The 19,403-nt window shown below is 38.0% G+C and overlaps 1 pseudogene; it reads right to left on the bottom strand.

Annotated features, from left to right (window-relative positions):
• Positions 1,218-2,049, bottom strand: LOC102179805 (annotated as a pseudogene).

The raw sequence follows: 19,403 nt of genomic DNA, 5'->3' as shown, positions 1-19,403 counted from the left end.
GTTTAATTGTAATTTCTCACACTAAGATGTGCTAATTAACAAGATAAAGGTAATAAAGAACTTAAAGTTACACAGGAGAGGAATATTAAAGGAGTATCAGTGATTAGATTTGGTTTCCTATATGTGTTCCCAGTGTATGCTGATGATCTACTTTTAACAGCTGCCATGCTCTACCTTAGAGGTTTCTCAAGCTACCCTGTCTGTCTACAGTCAGGTTGGAGAAATGATCCCTCAGGAAATGTTCTTAGTCAAAGAGGAAGAAAACATGGAAAATGGGTAGTCCGGCTAACTTGCTTTGTGTGTGTGTGTGTGTGTGTGTGTGTGTGTGTACACATTTAGTTTTATTGTAACAAACCAACTTGTACACTTTTAATGTTTAAAACTGAGCATCATCTTTCTTTTCCAGTGAAACAAAAGAAAAATTCAAAAATAAACAGGAACAAAGTTGCAGTAGAGAATGTCAACTGCAAATAAGATCCTACAGGCTCTGCTGATTCTCCCATTGAGTAGGAGGGCTCAAGTCATCATTAGGAAAGAATTTTATTTTTAAAGTGTCTTCTTAAACTGCAAAGATGTCTATTAAACATCACAATTAAACACACCAAAGGAGAAGCCATGTTGTCAAAATGCCCACTTAACCCACTCAAACATCTCGAACTGACCATTTGCTGACCTTCTATAACCCCAGTTTTCAAAGGTTTTTTTTTTTTTTTTTTTCCTCTTTTTAAACAAGAGAAAGTAGACAGATACATGCTGGCAAATGCTAACTGTCCATATTCACATAGAGACACAATGTCATCTCTGAGCCCAATATATGGAGAAAGGAGGAAAAAAGCTAGAATTTCACGCAATATTGCACAGGCCCTAGCACCCTCCAGTTTCCAGCAGAGCTAAGGGAGCTGGAGGTTTCTCCCGCCCCCCTCTCCCCCCACAGAGCATGGTGGTGTTGATCCTTTAAAGTTCTTGTTGAGACAGGAAGGAATAAAAATGAATTTGGAAAAGGAAAAGGTAGAGACTCTTTTCCCACTGAATTCTGCTGAAGATATTTTCCTCCAAAATAAGTTGTGAACTGTGGTATAAAGGAGAAAAAAAGACCTCAAAAAGAGGGCAACTGAACACAAGAGGAGAAGGAAAACAACAACAACAACAAGACTGCAACTTGCTCCCAGGGACTGGAGGGAATTTTAAAAGGTTGGAATCCATCAGTGTTCCATCAGTCATCTTCTTCGCCTTTCCTCATCCTCATCCCCTTCATCATCAATATCTTCCAATCCTTCTTCCTCTTCATCATCATCATCGTCTTCTTCTCATTCCCCTTCTTCAATATCCATGTCAGGAACCAAGCAGTACTGCAATGGATTTGGCCAAATATCATCTTTGATGACCTCTCCTAACTCACCTGCACCTGCATCAGAATGATCAGTAAACCAGGTGAAGAAGCTTTCTGGTTCCTCATGCTGTCTCTTCCTGCTGGCTTGATTCCGTGTTTGACTTGATCATTTCATCAAATCCTTTCCAAGTTTCCATTTAATTTTAGTGGACTTTGAAGATGGATCACCACTCTTATTCAGATGAAATTCTTTGGAGAGAAGTTTATTTTTTAAGTAAGAGTTTTCATCAAAATAAAAATATATTCTCTAACCTGATTTAATGTCTTCAAATTCTGTCACTTCAACTCTTGTCAAATAATGCAGCACCTTTTCATCCTCCTCTCCAAGCAGTGCAGACACTTGGGGATGGTTAACATATGTTGTTACCCCCAAATTTGGGATTTTGACAGTCAGTTTTGACCTCTTCTGAAAAAAGTGGTTGGCGGAGTTTGCTATATTTCTGTTCTGCTTTCAAAATCTCTTCACTGGCTTGTTCATTAAGTCTGTCTATTTCATCTTGTACTTTGTGAATATGTTTGATTGCTTCTTGCTGTTCTTTTTCTTCCTTCAGCAAGTTTGAAGAAGCAGATGCCTCATCTGGCCTGGAGGCAAGAGTCAGCCTCACTGTTTTCAGTTTCTTAGCTTGCAATGGAAGTGAAAACTGGTGTTTGGGGGCCATGCTGGGGGAAAAAAAAAAAAAAAAAAGACAAAACAAAAAAACCAAGAACCCTCCAAGGGGAAGAGAAAGGTACTGCAAGCTTAGAACTCTAATTTGCTGTTTATGTGGGACTGTTCTGAGATGTACTCTATGTTATATCCCAAAAGTTTCCAGTGTAATTGAGTTCCCACTGCCCATAGTGGTAACATGTTCACTAAGATACTCTGTTTCACCTTTCTTTCCTTCTGTTTCACCCACTTTTCTATCATGTCTTTTGAGATTATCTCCTACATAAACCTCTTAGAATCATGTTCTTGTCTAGAGTCTACATTACAGAAGATTAAACTAAGCCTTCCTAGGGAGAAGAATAAGTAGATTATTCCAAGGAGAGTGAAAAGCATGCCTAGAAGCCTAGAGGTAAGATAATGCATAGCACAGTTGAGAAACTTGCAGTACAACTTGATTGTTGAGTATTAAGGAAGAGTAGCTAGAGTTGAAGCCAGAGTGGTAAAATAGGACAGTACCTGAAAAGTCTAAATTGTGTGAAGTTTGGGCTTCATATTAAAAGAATCAGGAGATGTCTAGGAGGAGAAGTTGCACTGGAAATTGGGAGGAGGATGGGACTATGAGAGAAGTAGAAATTGGAGTTGACAGTGCTTGACAGGGTGTCATGGAGAGCAGAATCCAACATAACACATGGGATTTTAACTCAGATATAGGATCAGTTCAGTTCGGTTCAGTCACTCAGTTGTGTCCAACTCTTTGAGACCCCATGAATCTCAGCACGCCAGGCCTCCCTGTCCATCACCAACTCCTGGAGTTCACCCAAACTCACGTCCATTGAGTCAATGATGCCATTCAGCCATCTCATCCTCTGTTGTCCCCTTCTCCTCCTGCCCCCAATCCCTCCCAGCATCAGAGTCTTTTCCAATGAGTCAACTCTTCCCATGACTTGGCCAAAGTACTGGAGCTTCAGCTTTGGCATTACTCCCTCCAAAGCACACTCAGGGCTGATCTCCTTTAGAATGGACTGGTTGGATCTCCTTGCAGTCCAAGGGACTCTCAAGAGTCTTCTCCAACACCACAGTTCAAAAGCATCAATTCTTTGGCCCTCAGCTTTCTTCACAGTCCAACTCTCACATCTGTACATGGCCACTGGAAAAACTATAGCTTTGACTAGACTGACCTTTGTTGGCAAAGTAATGTCTCTGCTTTTCAATATGCCATCTAGGTTGGTCATAACTTTTCTTCCAAGGAGTAAGCATCTTTTAATTTCATGGCTATAGATATAGGATAGATGACCATATTATGCAAATCCAGGGGGGCACAGCTTTAAGTTGAATTTTATATTAACTCTCCTCCCTTGCTTACTGCAAAATGAATAACGGTCTCTGGAGTTCTTCATTGGCCATGCTATGTAAGGTTGAACTAAAGAATATACAATCAGCTTAGGGAGGCGAAGATGAGTTAATTTTTATATGTGCTGAATATAAGATTCCTGTGGAGATTTTAGTAGCTGAATTGATCTGGTACTCAGGAGACAGGCTTCAGCTGAAGACCAAGATTCATAAATAATCAGCAGATGTATTGAGGGCATACAGATAGTGAGATCAGAGAGATTTAAAGGAGAATCCTGGAGAACCTGACATTTAAGATTTTTTAAAACACTGAAATTTTCAAAAGAAAATGCAAAATATAGTAAGAAGGAATATCCAGAAGAAAACCCAGAGTGTGACTTCACTGAAAGAAAAAGAATGGAATGCTATAGGAGGTACAAATGATCAGCAATGTCAAATACTGCCCAAAGTCAGGAAAGATACAGACAGAAATACCTGTTCAATTGAGTAAATGGCTCAGCAAGAACATTTTACCAAACGTTTGACAAGGCTGCCAGATTGCTGAGTCCTAAGTGCTGAGACAGAGATAAGAAAGTAAATGCAACTTGTTTTCAGTCTTGTCAAGGAGTTTGGCTTAACTAACACTATATCCAAGACTTATTGAGCACTTTATCTTCCACCCATTTACAAATGCTATATATATATATAGCATTTATATATAGCATATATACATATATATATTCAGTCTATCTTATAAGGTATTACAGAAGAGGAAATCACAGTCAGATTAAACGAGTTGCTAAAAACATTACATTAATTGTAATTAACTAATAAGTGGCAGATCTGGGATACACACAGAGATAATCTGTCTCTAGAGTCTCTCTATGAGCAAGAGGAAAGAAATAATATAGTATCACTGACTCAATGGACATGAATTGAGCAAACTCTGGGAGATAGCAGAGGACAGAGAAGCTTGGCATGCTACAGTCCATGGGGTCTCAAAGAGTTGGACACAGTTTAAGACTGAACAAAAACAGCAAAGAGGGGCCTGGGATTAAAAGGGACTTCTGGGAAGAGAGACTTGAACATATTTAGATTTTAATAAAAAGAAGCCACTAGAGGGAGAGTCTTTGAAGAGACAGAGACAGTGAGAATGCATTTCACAAACTTGGGCAGAAGGGACACATTTCATTATTGCAGGAGAGATGGGCAGGATGAGTGCTATTATTGGTCTGGTTTGTGATAGGAATTGAAAAACTTATCAGTTGATGACTGCCATTCAGAGCAGGACACTGATTAAGAATGAAATAGTGAGTGAAAGAGTCAGTTTAAGAAGAAAGTAAATATATTTGACATAGTTTCTGTGGTAAATGGGAAAGTAACAAAACAAGAAACACTGGTGTTTTGTGGCAAATTGAAGTCTCATGGGAAGCCGTGAATCATAAATTTCAGCATCACTAATCTGAGTAAGGTGCTATTTTTGTTCAACGTTTAGCAGCCTACAACAGAGAAGACGAATAGATGGAAGCCAAGTGTCATGTTTTGTTTTGTTTTGGCACAGTAGGGTGCAGGAGTCAAGTAAATGTGATTGCTGAGGGTTTTGGCAAGAATATTGTTGAAATGGAATCTGATGCACACCAAAAGAAATTAAGTCAGAAGGAAGTGATAGGGAGACAGTTGATATATATATGTACACATTAGAGGTCCTACGGAAGTCAAATGACTGAAGATCTTGGAGCAACTGAGTAAAAGAATAGAAGTCTGTTTTGAAGACATAGTTGTCTGAATTTATCATTGAAGAGGTAAAATATATTTCAAGTGATGACAAAATCCAGAAAGTAACTATAAAAAACAGTCATAGACCTGAAGAAGAATAAAAAGCCTTTGAAGAGAAACATATCAAAGAACTGAGGATATTTTATGTCACTAGATGGACTTTGAAAATTTTTAAGATATTGATAACACAGGAGGTAAACCAGAAGTCTATAAACTATGAGTTAAATCTTTCAATAAGTGAACATTTAAGACCAGGAAAACATTTATTGACTATTATGACATACATTTTGTTATGCATAACAAAATGGCTGAAACATAAAAGGAACAGGGGATTTTATACTTTACAAATATCCTGAGATAAATAAGGCGAAAGAGCAGCTTTAGAACTTCTCTAATCCATGATCAAGTTCCTAGTTTCAGATAAGTTCTCCCACTATAAAAAAGAAAAAAAAAAAGAAAAAAGAAATCTGAGAAAACTGTATGAAGCAACTGGTTTCAGACACTGAGCAATAGACAGTATACATCTGTGATTCCAGACACAAGAAAAGCATATGCGATTAGGCCTGCAACTGCATTGATTTTCTGTTTGGAGGAGTTTCTGAACCTCAGTGAAGGGAAGTGGAGCCTATATTAAGCAGAACATTTTGCTGGGCTAAGAAGACAGAGATGAGAATTTGGAGTTATTGAGAAGAAATCTAGCTTTCAGGCAGACAAGAAAGGAGGGAGCTGCACAGAGAAGGGGATCCAGAAATCTTCATAGGAATTTTCTTGAATATTCCATGAAATGTTAAGCAATTAATGTTCAGGATGATTCTCTATCTATAGATTTTGCAAATAATAGATAAGGGGGAGCTATGAGATGAACTAAGATTCTAAGTTGAACTGAGAGTCCAACTAGGACATTAGAGTTCTAAGAAACATGAAAAATAAAACCAAAAAAATGGAGTGGATGTGCTAATAAAGTAATTTTCTAACAAATCAAAACGAGGTAACAAAATCTATATTATAAACAATATAGTGTATGCAATGTGCATCATATAATAAAATATTACTAGACAAGTGAAGAAGCGAGGAGATATGATTCAAAACCAGGATAAAAAATTTATGGAAACATACAGCAAGGTGACAGAGATCTTGCAATTATGACAAAGAGTTTAGATAGATCATAGATATGTTCTTAAATTTTATAGAAATATATGAACATAGTACATAGATAGGAGGATATCAGTAAAGAATTGGAAATCCTTGACCTGAAAAACATAACATCTAAAATGAAAAGTTTAGTGGATGAGTTTAACAGGTAGAAAACCCAAGAAGTAAAGAGTATTAAGCTTCAAGAACTTGAAGACAGAATAATATTAATAGAAACTATTCAAACTGAAGCATAGAAAGAGAAAAGGCTGAAAAATCTTTAGTGAACTGTGAGATGATATCAGGTAATATAGTATAATATAATATAATATATACACAATATAATTGGGATTACAGAATAAAAGAGAGAGGCTGGAACAGAAAACTATTTGAGAAAATAATGGCAGAAAATTTTCCAATTATTACGAAAAATGTCAACTCTCAAAACTGTGAAGCACAGCAACATCAGTCAGAATAAACACAAAGAAAACCAAACATGGAAATCATTGTTCTTTTGCTGAAAACTGTATTGCTGATCTTGTTCATGATGCCAGTTGACTTGCTGTTTACATTGTTCGCTGAACCTGAGATAGACAAGGTAAAAGCAGGGAAGCTGGAAGAAAACTCGAGGAATTATTGGAACTGAGGCTGGTTCTCTCCCAGCTGGCATAGCAGCCATAGCGGCAGGCATGCTATATTCTCTCCTCTCACGACTGACGCAAGGGACACAGCCTTGACACCGCAGTAAAAACACCGCTTTCTAGGCGGAGCTCACATATGCAGGCAGCACAAAGTAGCCCGTGACCTAGCGACCAGCTCCTGATGTGCAAGTGCAATGCTATAAGCGATCTCAGCTGTGGCACAGTCATTACCTACAAAACCTGGGGCGAGAGAGTCTGATCATGCCATCTTAGCGAATTTTCTCTCTCCCCACAAGAACCAAAAACAAAGAGAAAAATTTGAAAGTAACAGAGCAAAAAAGATTATTAGGGTTCCTGGGGGAGTGGTTTCTCATCAAAATATAAACCATAGGACAATGTGCCATGGCTTTTTTCTTCAATGTCGAAAGGGAAAAAAAAACAAACAAAAAACTCAGAGTAGAATTTTAAACACAAGATTGTTTTTGTTTAAAAACAGAGTTCAAATAAAGGCATTTTCAGGTGAAAGTTATGAGAATTTGTCACCAGCACACTTGTACTGTGTGTATGTGTGTGTGTGTGTTAGTTGCTCAGTCATGTCCAAATCTTTGTAACCTGTAGCCTGCCAGGCTTCTCTGTCCATGGAATTCTCCAGGCAAGAATACTGGAGTGGGTTGCAATTCCCTTTTCTGGGGATCTTCCCAACCCAGGGATCAAACCTGGGTCTCCAGAATTGCAGGCAGATTCTTTACCATTTGAGCCACCAGGGAAGCCCACCTCTAAGAAATGGTAAAGGGGGTCCTTGATATTGGTGAAACATGATTTGCACAAAAGAATGAAGAAAGGCAGAACTGGTAAATATGTAATTGATTATAAAAGACTTTTTTTTTTTTACTTTTTAAATTACTTAAATAAGGGATACTTGTTTAAAGTGTAAATAATAATGTACAGTTTGATTTAAAACACATGTGTAAGTTGAATGCATTTCGAAGTAGCACAAAAGATGGTGTGGGAGTATTAAATTTAATAATCAATATATTGCTGCAGAATTCAAAAATTGTAAATGAAATGCCATTAGTTTGTAGTGGACAGTAATAATTTAAAGTAACTTATTGTCTTCTTCAGAGCAAACAGGAATAAAAACGTAAGCCAGGGAGATAAAATGGAACCTGAAATAAAGGTATACATTCAAAGAAAAGTGAGGAAAAGAGGAAGCATGGAGCAAAGAATAGAAATAGCTCAAACATAAAACAGTTGGCAAAACAGTAGTCTTATAGTTAACCACAAACTATATTCATTGTAATTAGATAAAGCTGCCTAATTAAAACACAGAGATTATCAAATTGTATAATAAAGCAAGATCCAACTAATTACACACTGTTTACAAAAGATGGTCATTACAGACAATATAACAGATAGTTTAAAAAGATAGGAAAATATCATAAAAATGCTAATCATAAACATAGTGTCAATTGATATTGAGAATATAGACTTCAAACATGAAGTATTGTCAGAAGTGAACATAAGCATTTCATAATGCTGAAACTGAAAATAATTCTAAATGTGTATATATCTAAAAATACACCTTCACTATATGTGAAGTAAAAACTAACATGAGTAAAGGGAGAAACATTAATAAATATATAGTTGGAAACATTAGCACTCCCAATAAATGATAAAACAGATGAAAAAATCCGATAAGGATATAGATTATTCAAACATTTTTAGCCAACTTAATCTATGTGACATTTATAGAATACAATAATAACCAACAGCTGCAGAATACCAGCATACATGGTACATGAAGCAAAATAAGACCATATGTTCAACTAGAAAAGGCAGCTTTGGCTTGAGAGATTTCAGTCTAAGTGACAAGCTTTATGAAGAGCCAAGTTTCACATACAACAGTGTGAATGTGCTAATATTCTGGGAATACATTGTTTTGTTTTGCCTTTTTGCTGTAATATGAGGTTTCCAGATACCACTAGATGTATGAATATGAAGCAGAATAGTATGGGATTGGATCTGGGAAGGAGAAACTCAAAATAATACCATAACAGAGGGTATAAATGATAATAAAATATCAGAGAAGATGCTGCGTTAAGCACTGACCAAGGATATCTGGGATGCAGAGCATGATAAAATATACGCCATAGCAAGGCTGACTAATTCATACATGGTGGCCTTAAAACCCAGACTCTAGCACTTTCGCCTCGCCAGAGGCCTGGAAAAGCAGAGAAAGGTCGTCTCTTCTTCTACCTCTCTCTCTGCCTTCAGGTGCCTGTGCAGAGTCCAGGCAGTGAATCATGGTGCATGCTGGTGGGCCAGCCCTGTTGCGGGAGGGCAGCGTGGTGGGGCAGTGTGCCTGCTGCCTGGGCAGTCTACTCTCCAGACCCTGGGGGCAGCACTGCAGGGTCTTCCCTGGCAGTGACAGCTTGAGAGGAGAGTATGAACTGTGACAGCGGTGTCCTGGAGGACAGGCATTTAAAAAGTTTCTTCCCTCTTTGATGTAGTATTCGTTGAAACAAGTGCAGCCAAAACTGTAAACAAAGGAGGTGTTATGCTTTCAGAAAAATCAAAAGGGAAAGTATTGCAAGACCTCAGCACTTTATGAATGTAGAACTTCCAAACATGCAAGCTGGGTTTAGAAAAGGCAAACCAACCAGACCTCAAATTGGCCGCATATGCTGGGTCATGGAGAAAGCAAGGGAGTTCCAGAAAAACATCTACTTCTGCTTCACTGACTACACTAAAGCCTTGACTGTGTGGATCACAATAAACTGTGGAAAATTCTTAAAGAGACAGAAGTAGCAGAACACCTTAACCTGTCTACTGAGAAACCTGTATGCAGGTCAAGAATCAACAGTTAGAACCAGACATGGAACAACAGACTGATTTAAGATTGAGAAGTGGGTATGACAAAGCTGTATATTGTCATCCTGTTTCTTTAATTTTCATGCAAAGTACATTATGTGAAATGTCAGGTTGGATAAATCAAAAGCTGGAATCAACATTGCCAGGAGAAATATTAACATCCTCAGATACACAGGTGATACTACTCATGGCAGAAAATGAAGAGGAACTCAAGAGTCTCTTGATGAGAGTCAAAGAAGAGAGTAAAAATCTGGCTTGAAACTCAGCATTCAAAAAACTAAGATCATGGCACCTGGTCCCATCACTTCATGGCAAATAGAGGAAAAAGTGGAAACAATGACAAATTTTCTCTCTTGGCCTCCAAAATAATTGCCAACAGTGATGGCAGCCATGAAATTAAAAGATGCTTAGTTGATGCTTTTGAGTTGTGGTGCTGGAGAAGACTCTTGAGAGTCCCTTGGACTGTAAGGAGATCAACCCAAAAGAAAATCAACCCTGAATACTGCTGCTGAAGCTCCAATACTTTGGCCACCTGATGCAGAGGGCTGACTCGTTGGAAAAGACTCTCACCCAAAGTGTGAAAGCAAGAAGAGAAGGGTTGGGTCAGTTAGAGAGCATGACCGATTCAGTGGGCATGAATGTGAGCAAACTTTGGGAGATGGCGGAGGATAGAGGAGCTTGGCATGCTGCAGCCCATGTTGCAGAGTCAAACATGACTTAGCTTCTGAACAACAACAACAAATGATATCTAAATGACATTCAGTGTCTCTAAAATTTAGTTTCGCTGTACTCATATAAATATTTCAAAGTAAAAATGTAAGAATAAAAAAAATTCCAGACTCAGAAGCGTCAGGTGACCACTACCCTTCCGTTGCCACTGGCTGACCTCATCTTGGTGCTGGAGCTTTGTAGCATTCTCTGATTTTCATCAGCCCTATGGCAAGCCCTAGGTTTACTCAAAACTCAAACTTTCTTTCTGACACCTGAATCTTTGTTCTGATGCCTGCTTGTTTTAAAAATTATTGTACACATCAAGCTTTTGTGAATATATTGCATATAATGTTGCTTGTTTTCAACACTATGTCAATCTTAGCCCAGTCCTGGGAGATTAGCCCACATTTCTCACTAGGGTGAGGATGAATGGTTTAAAAAAAAATAAATCTATGTAGTTACTGGGAGTGTTGACTTCTTGGGTCAGAATATTTTTTTACTTCCTACACATCAGGGCTGAGGAGTAGTGTATATCATTCAGTAATATAAAAAAAAATTATAAATATCTCCCAATTCAAGATGGTATCTTGAGCATACAAGCTTAATCTGTCTTCCCATTATCCTTAGGAAGAAAATGCCAAAATTGAAATGTCAGGAAAAAAATAGTTGGGAAAGAATAATTTCATAACAGTGCTGAAACACAGCGAAGGGAAGAGAAGACAGGAAATTTTGAAACAAACCTGAAAAATAGAGGGCATCTTTGATCTGACTAAAGTAATACTACTAATAATGATAATAATATATTTTTAACATTAATAGATGCTAACACTAATGTAGCAGATACTAAATGTCAAGAAACATTCTAAATTCCCGTTATATATTAACATGAAATTAGTAACAACTTCATGAAGTAAGAAAAATTTCCTCATTTTAAAGTTGAAACAAAGGCACAGAGGGGTTATACTACAATAATAGAGATCAAGGAGCAGGTTATAGTTCAGTGATGTTTGACTTTTTCTTTTCCTTGTCGCTGACATTTAGTCTGTCGGGAAGTCCTGTTTGTTGTATTCAAATAATATATCTAAGTGTGCTCTATTTCTTGCCCTCTGCAATGCCTCTCTTCTTGACTTGCATTGCTTGAATAATCTAATGGAAGAGCACCCTACCTTATCTGCCTGCTTCATTCTTATTCTCCTAAAACTCAACCTCCATAAATCAACAAAGATATATTTTTAAAAACAGAATTCAGGTTATAATGTACTCCCTCTCCCTTTAAAAATTCCTTGATAGCTTCCTCTTGCAGTTAGAATAAAATCAGCTCATTATCATAGCTTGATGGATTTGATCTCTGTAGACATTTGCCATCTTACCTAATGCCATTTTCCCTCTTTTCCTTTGAGCTTTTATTTCATAGACCTTCTATGCTTTCAAGAACATGCCAAGTGTGTGTGTCTTTGTAGGGACTTTTATCTTCTGTACCCTAGTTATGAAAGGGTCTCTCCTCAACTATTTGCATAGTTGATTCCATCCTATTTTTTGCATCTCAATCCAAAGTTACCTCCTCTTCTGACAACCCTATCTAGAGTATGCTCTCCTGATGTCTTTATCACAATCTCTGATTTCTCACATAATTAATAAAAATCTGTTAGTATTTTGTTTACTTGATTCTAATCTGTTTCCTCTACAATAATTTAATCTCTCCAGGGACAAGGACTTGATCTCATTTTCTCTCTCTCCAGCCCTTTGCACAATATTGTGTGTTTAGCAAATATACAATAAATATTTATTAAATGGAAAAATACATTGGGAGAGGGGAGAAACACTCTCCTCAGAAACATCCTGGAAAAATTAATATATATTTTTATTAGTTGATTTAGAATATTTTATCAGTTTCTAGGTTATAATACAGCAAAGTGATATTTATAAATATTTTTTTCAATTATGACTATTACAAGATACTGAATATAGTTCCCTGTGCTATACTGTAGGACTTATTGTTTCTTTTATACATAATATTTCATATTTGGTAATCCCAAACTGCCAACTTATACCTTCTTTCCCCTTTGGTAACCATAATTTTATTTTCTATGTCTGTAAGTCTGTTTCTGTTCTGTAAATAAGTTAATTTTTATGGTATTATATTTTAGATTCCACATATAAGTGATATCACATAGTATTTGTCTTTGTCTGACTTAGTTCATTTAGTATGATAATCTCTAGGTCCATCCATGTTGCTGCAAATGGCATTATTTCATTCATTTTTATGGCTGAGTAATATCCCATTGTGTATGTGTACCACATCTGTACCCATTCACCTGTTGATGGACATTTAGGCTGCTTTCATGTCTTGACTATTATAAATAGTGCTGCTATGAACACTGGGTGGCATGTATCTTTTCAAATCAGAGTTTTCTCAGATATATGCCCAGGAGTGCAATTGTTGGATCATACGGTAACTCTATTTTTTTGAATTTGGAAAACCTCTTCCATATAGTTTTTTTTTTATTTTTAATTTTTTTTATTTATTTATTTTTTACATGATAGTATACACGTTTCAATGCCATTCTCCCAAATCATCCCACCCTCTCCCTCTCCCACAGAGTCCGAAAGTCTGTTCTATATATCTGTGTCTCTTTTGCTGTCTCGCATACAGGATTATCATTACCATCTTTCTAAATTCCATATATATGTGTTAGTATACTGTATTGGTGTTTTTTCTTTCTGGCTTACTTCACTCTGCATAATCAGCTCTAGTTTCATCCACCTCATTAGGAAATTAACATATTTAAAAGGGCCATCTCTCATACTGTGGTGGAAAGCTTTGTAATTAGAAGTAGTTCTGGTAAAGTGACATTCATTAGCAGGTAATATAAGATGTTTTGCAAAGTAATTTCGTTACTAGGAGGAGGGAAAAATTTCTCTTATAATAAAAGCCAAGGAAATTATTACATGGGAAAAAGGATTAAAATAACTTTAATTAGAGGTGTGGAAATTTTTGTTGTAGAGCAGATGTGAATTTCCTGAAGGACATTTATCTTCCTTTTGGCAAGACACCTGCCTTTAGAAACTCTCAGAGAAACTGGCCACAGAGCTGTGTGAAGCTTCTCCCCCAAGGTCCCTAATAATGAGCTCCCTCCTTTGCTGCACACTCTAATGTGTGTACTTACATGTGTGAGGGGATAGTTGTGTGAGTCACAAACAGGAAGAGCACATTCACTATTTTCCATTACAATGAACAAACACCCTCCTCCATGTAGAACACCTTGTTTTCCAAGAACAGGTGAGAGAAAGTCATTGGTATTCATGGCATTCAGTGGACACTTTGATCTGTGAAGTTTTCAAGAATCAACAAGAGATTAGACGAGGAGAAGAAAACATACACACACACAGAAAGTAAAGAGAAAAGAGTTGAAAAAACTGAGATAGGAATGAACAGCAAATAGTGTGTCCCATGAGACGCCCTCATGGGTCAGGTGGATTTGAGAGCTGTGCCACCTGGGGCTTCTACCCTGGTCTTAGGTACTGAGTCTTGTGCTTCCTTGGGCACGGAGCAGGCAGACCAGTCACAGGACCTGGTTCCTTCTTGTTCCAGCTCTCACACATCCCTTGTACTTTGAAATATATATCAAGATCTCTGGAGATCTAATTAAACTTTTACAGACATCCAGACGGCATTCAGTCTGGAGACAGGCAGCCCAGAAAGAGCCAAAATAGTTAAGGATTTGCTCCTGAGCCTTGAAAGAACCTCATCAAAGACAACTGACCTCAGACAATGCTCAGCTTTAAAAGCAAGGGGATCGACCCCTCCTGCCCATGTAATTTCTTCTTCCTCGAGCTATTAGTAACACACATGAGGCAGTGAGGTGAAACATACGTTCAGAGTTCAAGGACCACCAGCTACATAGCCAGTGAATCGTGCCCCACCCCTTCCTGGGTAGATAGCATACAAATTCTGCCCTGAGACTAAGGCAATGAGAGTTTCCTAAATAAATAAAAAACTCTCTGGAAGAGTCTGTAGCATTATGCTTAAAGACTAAACAAAAAACAAGCATTTACCAAAATACACATTAGAATTCAACAAAGTTAACTCTGCTGAGTAAATACCTTAAAGAATTTTACCCCTGAATTTGTTGTTTAGTTGCTGAGTCATGTCTGACTTGTTTGCAACCCCTTGGATGGTAGCCCACCTCGGGATTCCCCATGTAAGGGTCTCTGTTACCTGGGTTGCCTTTCCATTACCTGTGTTTCCATTCCAAGGGTTACCTTTCCCAGGTAAGGTAACCATTCCCAGGAATGGGTTGCCATTTCCTTCTCCAGGGGATCTTCCTGATCCAGGAATTGAACCTGCGTCTCCTGCATTGGCAGGTGGATTCTTTACCACTGAGCCACCAGGGAAGCCCTAGTCGCCTTTGTGTGTGCATACTCCAATGCTTCTGTCATGTCTGACTCTTTGTGATGCTATGGACTTTAGCCTGTCAGGTTCCTCTGTCCATGGGATTCTCCATTAAGAATACTGGAGTGGCTTGCTGTGACCTCCTCCAGGGGATCTTCCCAACCCAGGGATCAAACCTGCATCTCCTGTATCTCCTGCATTGCAGGCAGATTCTGTACCGCTGAGTCCAAGTCACCTTTAGGCCTGGATAATTTCTGTCCAGTTTTTAGACCTTGTTTCCTTTGACAACTTGGTATGGCATTTCCTACAATTCTGCCTGAGCCATGGCTCAATCCACAGATCGAAATATAGAAGCTTTTCGAAAGGTGTAATTGACACTTGAGATTACAAATTATTCATTGTGAAACTTACAGCATCTTATTTGAACCATGATGTAGAATTGTTCTGTTCAGGAAAAACAGATCTTTGAACATATACCAAAAAGTAATGCTTGAGAAAAAAAAAAAAAAAAAAAAAAGCTTTTAAATTTGTATCCAGAATAGAAATTTCCAAAACTGACAAGGGCTCAGCGGCAAAGCATCTGCCAGCCAATGCAGGAGACATGGGTTCTATTCCTGAGTTGAGATGATCCCCTGGAGAAGAAAACAGCAGTCCACTCCAGTATTCTCGCCTGTGAAATCTCATGGATAGAGGAGCCTGGCGGGCTACAGTTTATGGGGTTGAAAGAGTCAGACCCGAATTGGCACCTAAACAACAACAGCCCAGCAAATTGACAATAAAATTGAACTCCATGTTACCTATTTACTCTCCACCAATGCTGCTTAAAAGGAGAACTGCCTGCCTGAGTGTGTCTGGTCATTTACAGAGAGTTCACAACACTTCAATTTAAGGAGGCCTGCTGTGGAAACCAGAGTTACAACTGTCAAGGCAACACAGACCTTTAATAATGAATCTGACACTTCATTTATAAATATGATCAGAGAAATTCAGGACCATGATACAACTTAGAGAAAACAACTTGAATGAACAAAAGAAGAGAAAAGAAATATTAAAGGATATTTCTTAGCATCTCCCTTAAAAGTGTGTATGTGTTAGTCATGTCTGTCTCTTTGTGACCCCATAAACTATAGCCCTGTCAGCTCCCTCTGTCCATGGGATTCGCCAGGCAAGAATACTGCAGTGGGTTGCCATTCCCTTCTCCAGGGGATCTTTCCGACCCAGAGATCAAATCCAGCTGTCATACATTGACGGCAGATTCTTTACCATCTGAGCCACCAGGGAAGCCCTAAAAGTAGATATCTTAATTATAAATCATCTTTACTATTTTTAGTAGTAACAATGATAATTAACTTAGAAATGAACAACTGACTCAAGCCAGGCCAGAGGAAACACCCTCTTGACACTTTTCCTGGAACTATTGGGAAAAAAATGTCATTTATCCATTAACATGTTGTAAGGTTATGCCAGAATCTGAAAATAAAAAAGATTAAAAAAAAAAAAAAACTAGCCTGTGAATGAGGAAAAAGCAGGAGAAAGTGAAGTCTAGCAATGGGGAGAGAAAGCGGGAGCATCTTGATGTCATGGTTTGAACAGATGAGTATAATGCTTTTGAGCAACAAGCCCGCACTCCTGGGAATTCTCCCGCTTTTACTACGGGTGGCAATGGTGCTTGAAAACTAGTTTTAATCAGTTTTCTGAAATTAAAAAAAATAGACTTTAGTGTCCAAACATCCTTTACTGTAGAGGCTGTTCCCAATCATTCTTGAAAATCAAACTTCCTTACTCCCATGTCTCTCCACGCCCCTTAATCTGTGATGTTTCTTGTTAGAACGAATCTCCACTGGATGTATTCTGATTGTTATTGACTGTGTTCACTCACTAGAATGTGAGCCCCATAAGGGAGGTAATCACATCTGCTCCGTTCCTGCTGTGTCCCTCACGCCTACAGCAGTGCTTTTAGGTCATGCAGGAAGTATGAAGAATGCCTACTGAATTAACTATCTATTTGGTTTACAGAACTGTCTTATTCTGTAAGAATCAGTACAGAATTTACAGGACAAAAAGCAGATTTTAGAAAAGTCTCATAATGTGTGCAAGATTACACATTAGCTCATTGTACTTTTAAAATTAGAATCTAGATTTGCAGATGACAAGTATAACATATTTCCATTATTCCATACCTATGCAATATGGACAAAATAGATTTCTGAGTTGAGCAAAATTATGAATTAGATAAATGAGTTTCTTGAGTGAAAAGATTTCTAATGTTCAAGTCTTCATGCAATTTTGCTTTTGATTCAATTACATTGTAGCTGAAGATAAAAATTATTTCTGAATGAGTTATGACCCAGCTCAACCCTTTCTATGTTGCTCCACAACCTGCAGTGGTACCGTTACATCTGTAGTCCTTACCAAGCCTCCCAAATCAAAAAGAAATAGATTAATTTAAATTGCTTTTATTGGTGATGAATGAGTGCAGAATAAGGTTATCTGGCTTTTAAATCAACACTAAAAGTTGAAAATGAAGTGTGAAATGAAAAATAGGAGGAGACAGAAAATAACCTGTATTACAAGGTTAAGCCTGACTGCTTGTGCTATTTTTGAGCCAGTGGCTACATGCCTCATTGTTAGGCAACCCATAAGCTGGTGCTTGCCCCTCCAAATTGCATTTTTAAATAAACAAAAATAGAATTTATATTTTGAAAATACAGGATTATTTTCTCACTTTTTCCTGAACTCTGGCAGAATTTTAAATTTTACCTTAACATACTTCCTCCCACCTCAAATATTAATTACCATCACTTTTTAATTGTCAAAAAAGACTATTCATATTTTAATCTTACCATCTAAATTCTGTGTGCTTGTTATTTCCATGAGCAATGATATCTATTAAGCATATAATTCAGCGTATATAATTTTAAAAAGATTTGAAAACCATTCATCTGTTCGTATTTCCTCAACTTAAACAGGAGGACAAGTGTGTGTGTTCTCAGTTGCTCAGTCATGTGTGACTATTTTTGACTCCATGGACTGTAGCCCTCTAGGCTCCTCTGTCCATGGAATTTTCAAGCCAAGAATACTGGAGTGGGTTGCCATTTCCTACTCCAGGGCATCTTCCTGAACCATCTAACCCATGTCTCTTGCATCCTCTGCATTGGCAGGTGGGTTCTTTACCACTGAGCCACCTGGAAAACCCCAGCTGGGACCAGGACCGTGAGCACCGGGAAACATGGCCTGTCCCCAGTCACACATCTGGTTAGTGCAGGTGGCTCTCCACCTGTGCTCCCCAGCCTCAGGTGCAGTTGCATTCTCACCCAGTCACACTATATTCCTGGTCTCTCACTCCTGGAGGTTGAAAGAAAATACTTGTGTCATGACCAGTGGGTAAGGTTCAGAGAAATGAATACCCATTCATGTTCTCAAGAATATCTCTTATTGTTGAGTTGAAAAGTACTCCCTTGAACTGAGAAAGAAGGTAGTAAGCAGGCACAATCTGAGAACCAAAGGCCTTCATAGAGTCACCTTGTCTTTTAAAATTAAGTGAAAGTGATTTAAATCTGAATATCCCCTATGGTAGAAAATTGACATTACTCCAAATAACTCCGGGGACAAATGGAAGACTTCTTACTTCAAAAACTTACATTCTGATTATTTCGCTTGTGCTTCTACTACATTTTTGTTCTTTCTCAAGACTTTCCTTTCAATGGATCACTGTTCTGTGGCTCTGCACACACCTCACCTGAACCCACTCTAGCAATAAAGTGCCCTGGGCTCCTGCAGGGTGTGAAGCATCTCTCTCCCTCTGTCTTCCTCCTCCGTTTTTCACCAAGCACCTGTTCCAAGCCTCCCAAATTATTTGCAAAATTTAACCCAACATAAATCATCAATCTATTTCCTTGAACACTGTGCTATCAACTTATATTAATATATTATTTCCTTAGCAGGTAGTTTTTCCACAGTCAATTTAACAGTTATTTTATCCCTTCTCCATATTAATATTTTTCAAGGTTCCATTTCTTCTGTCTGATTTTTGCCACCATCTTTCTATTTTGACCCTTCTGCACTTGAAAGTGTTCTTCTCCCAGGAGATATTTATTTTGCAATTTGGATCAAGGGCTTCACTTTCAAAGGATAAAACTCAATGAGTAGAGTTCCAGAGAATAGCACAGAGAGATAAGAAAGCCTTCCTCAGTGATCAATGCAAAGAAATAGAGGAAAATAATAGAATGGAAAAGACTAGAGATCTCTTCAAGAAAATTAGAGATACCAAGGGAACATTTCATGCATAGATGGGCACAATATAAGACAGAAATGGTATAGACCCAATAGAAGTAGAATATATTAAGAAGAGCTGGCAAGTATACACAGAAGAACTATACGAAAAAGATCCTCATGACCCAGATAACCACAATGGTGTGATCATTCACCTAGAACCAGACATCCTGGAATGTGAAGTCAGGTGGGCCTTAGGAAGCATCACTACAAACAAAGCTAGTAGAGGTGATGGAACTTCAG

Source organism: Capra hircus, chromosome 19, assembly GCF_001704415.2.
Source record: "Capra hircus breed San Clemente chromosome 19, ASM170441v1, whole genome shotgun sequence".
In the NCBI taxonomy this organism is placed as follows: Eukaryota; Metazoa; Chordata; class Mammalia; order Artiodactyla; family Bovidae; genus Capra; species Capra hircus.
Note: the sequence above shows the minus strand (reverse complement) of the source record. Positions and strands in the feature narration are given on the sequence as shown.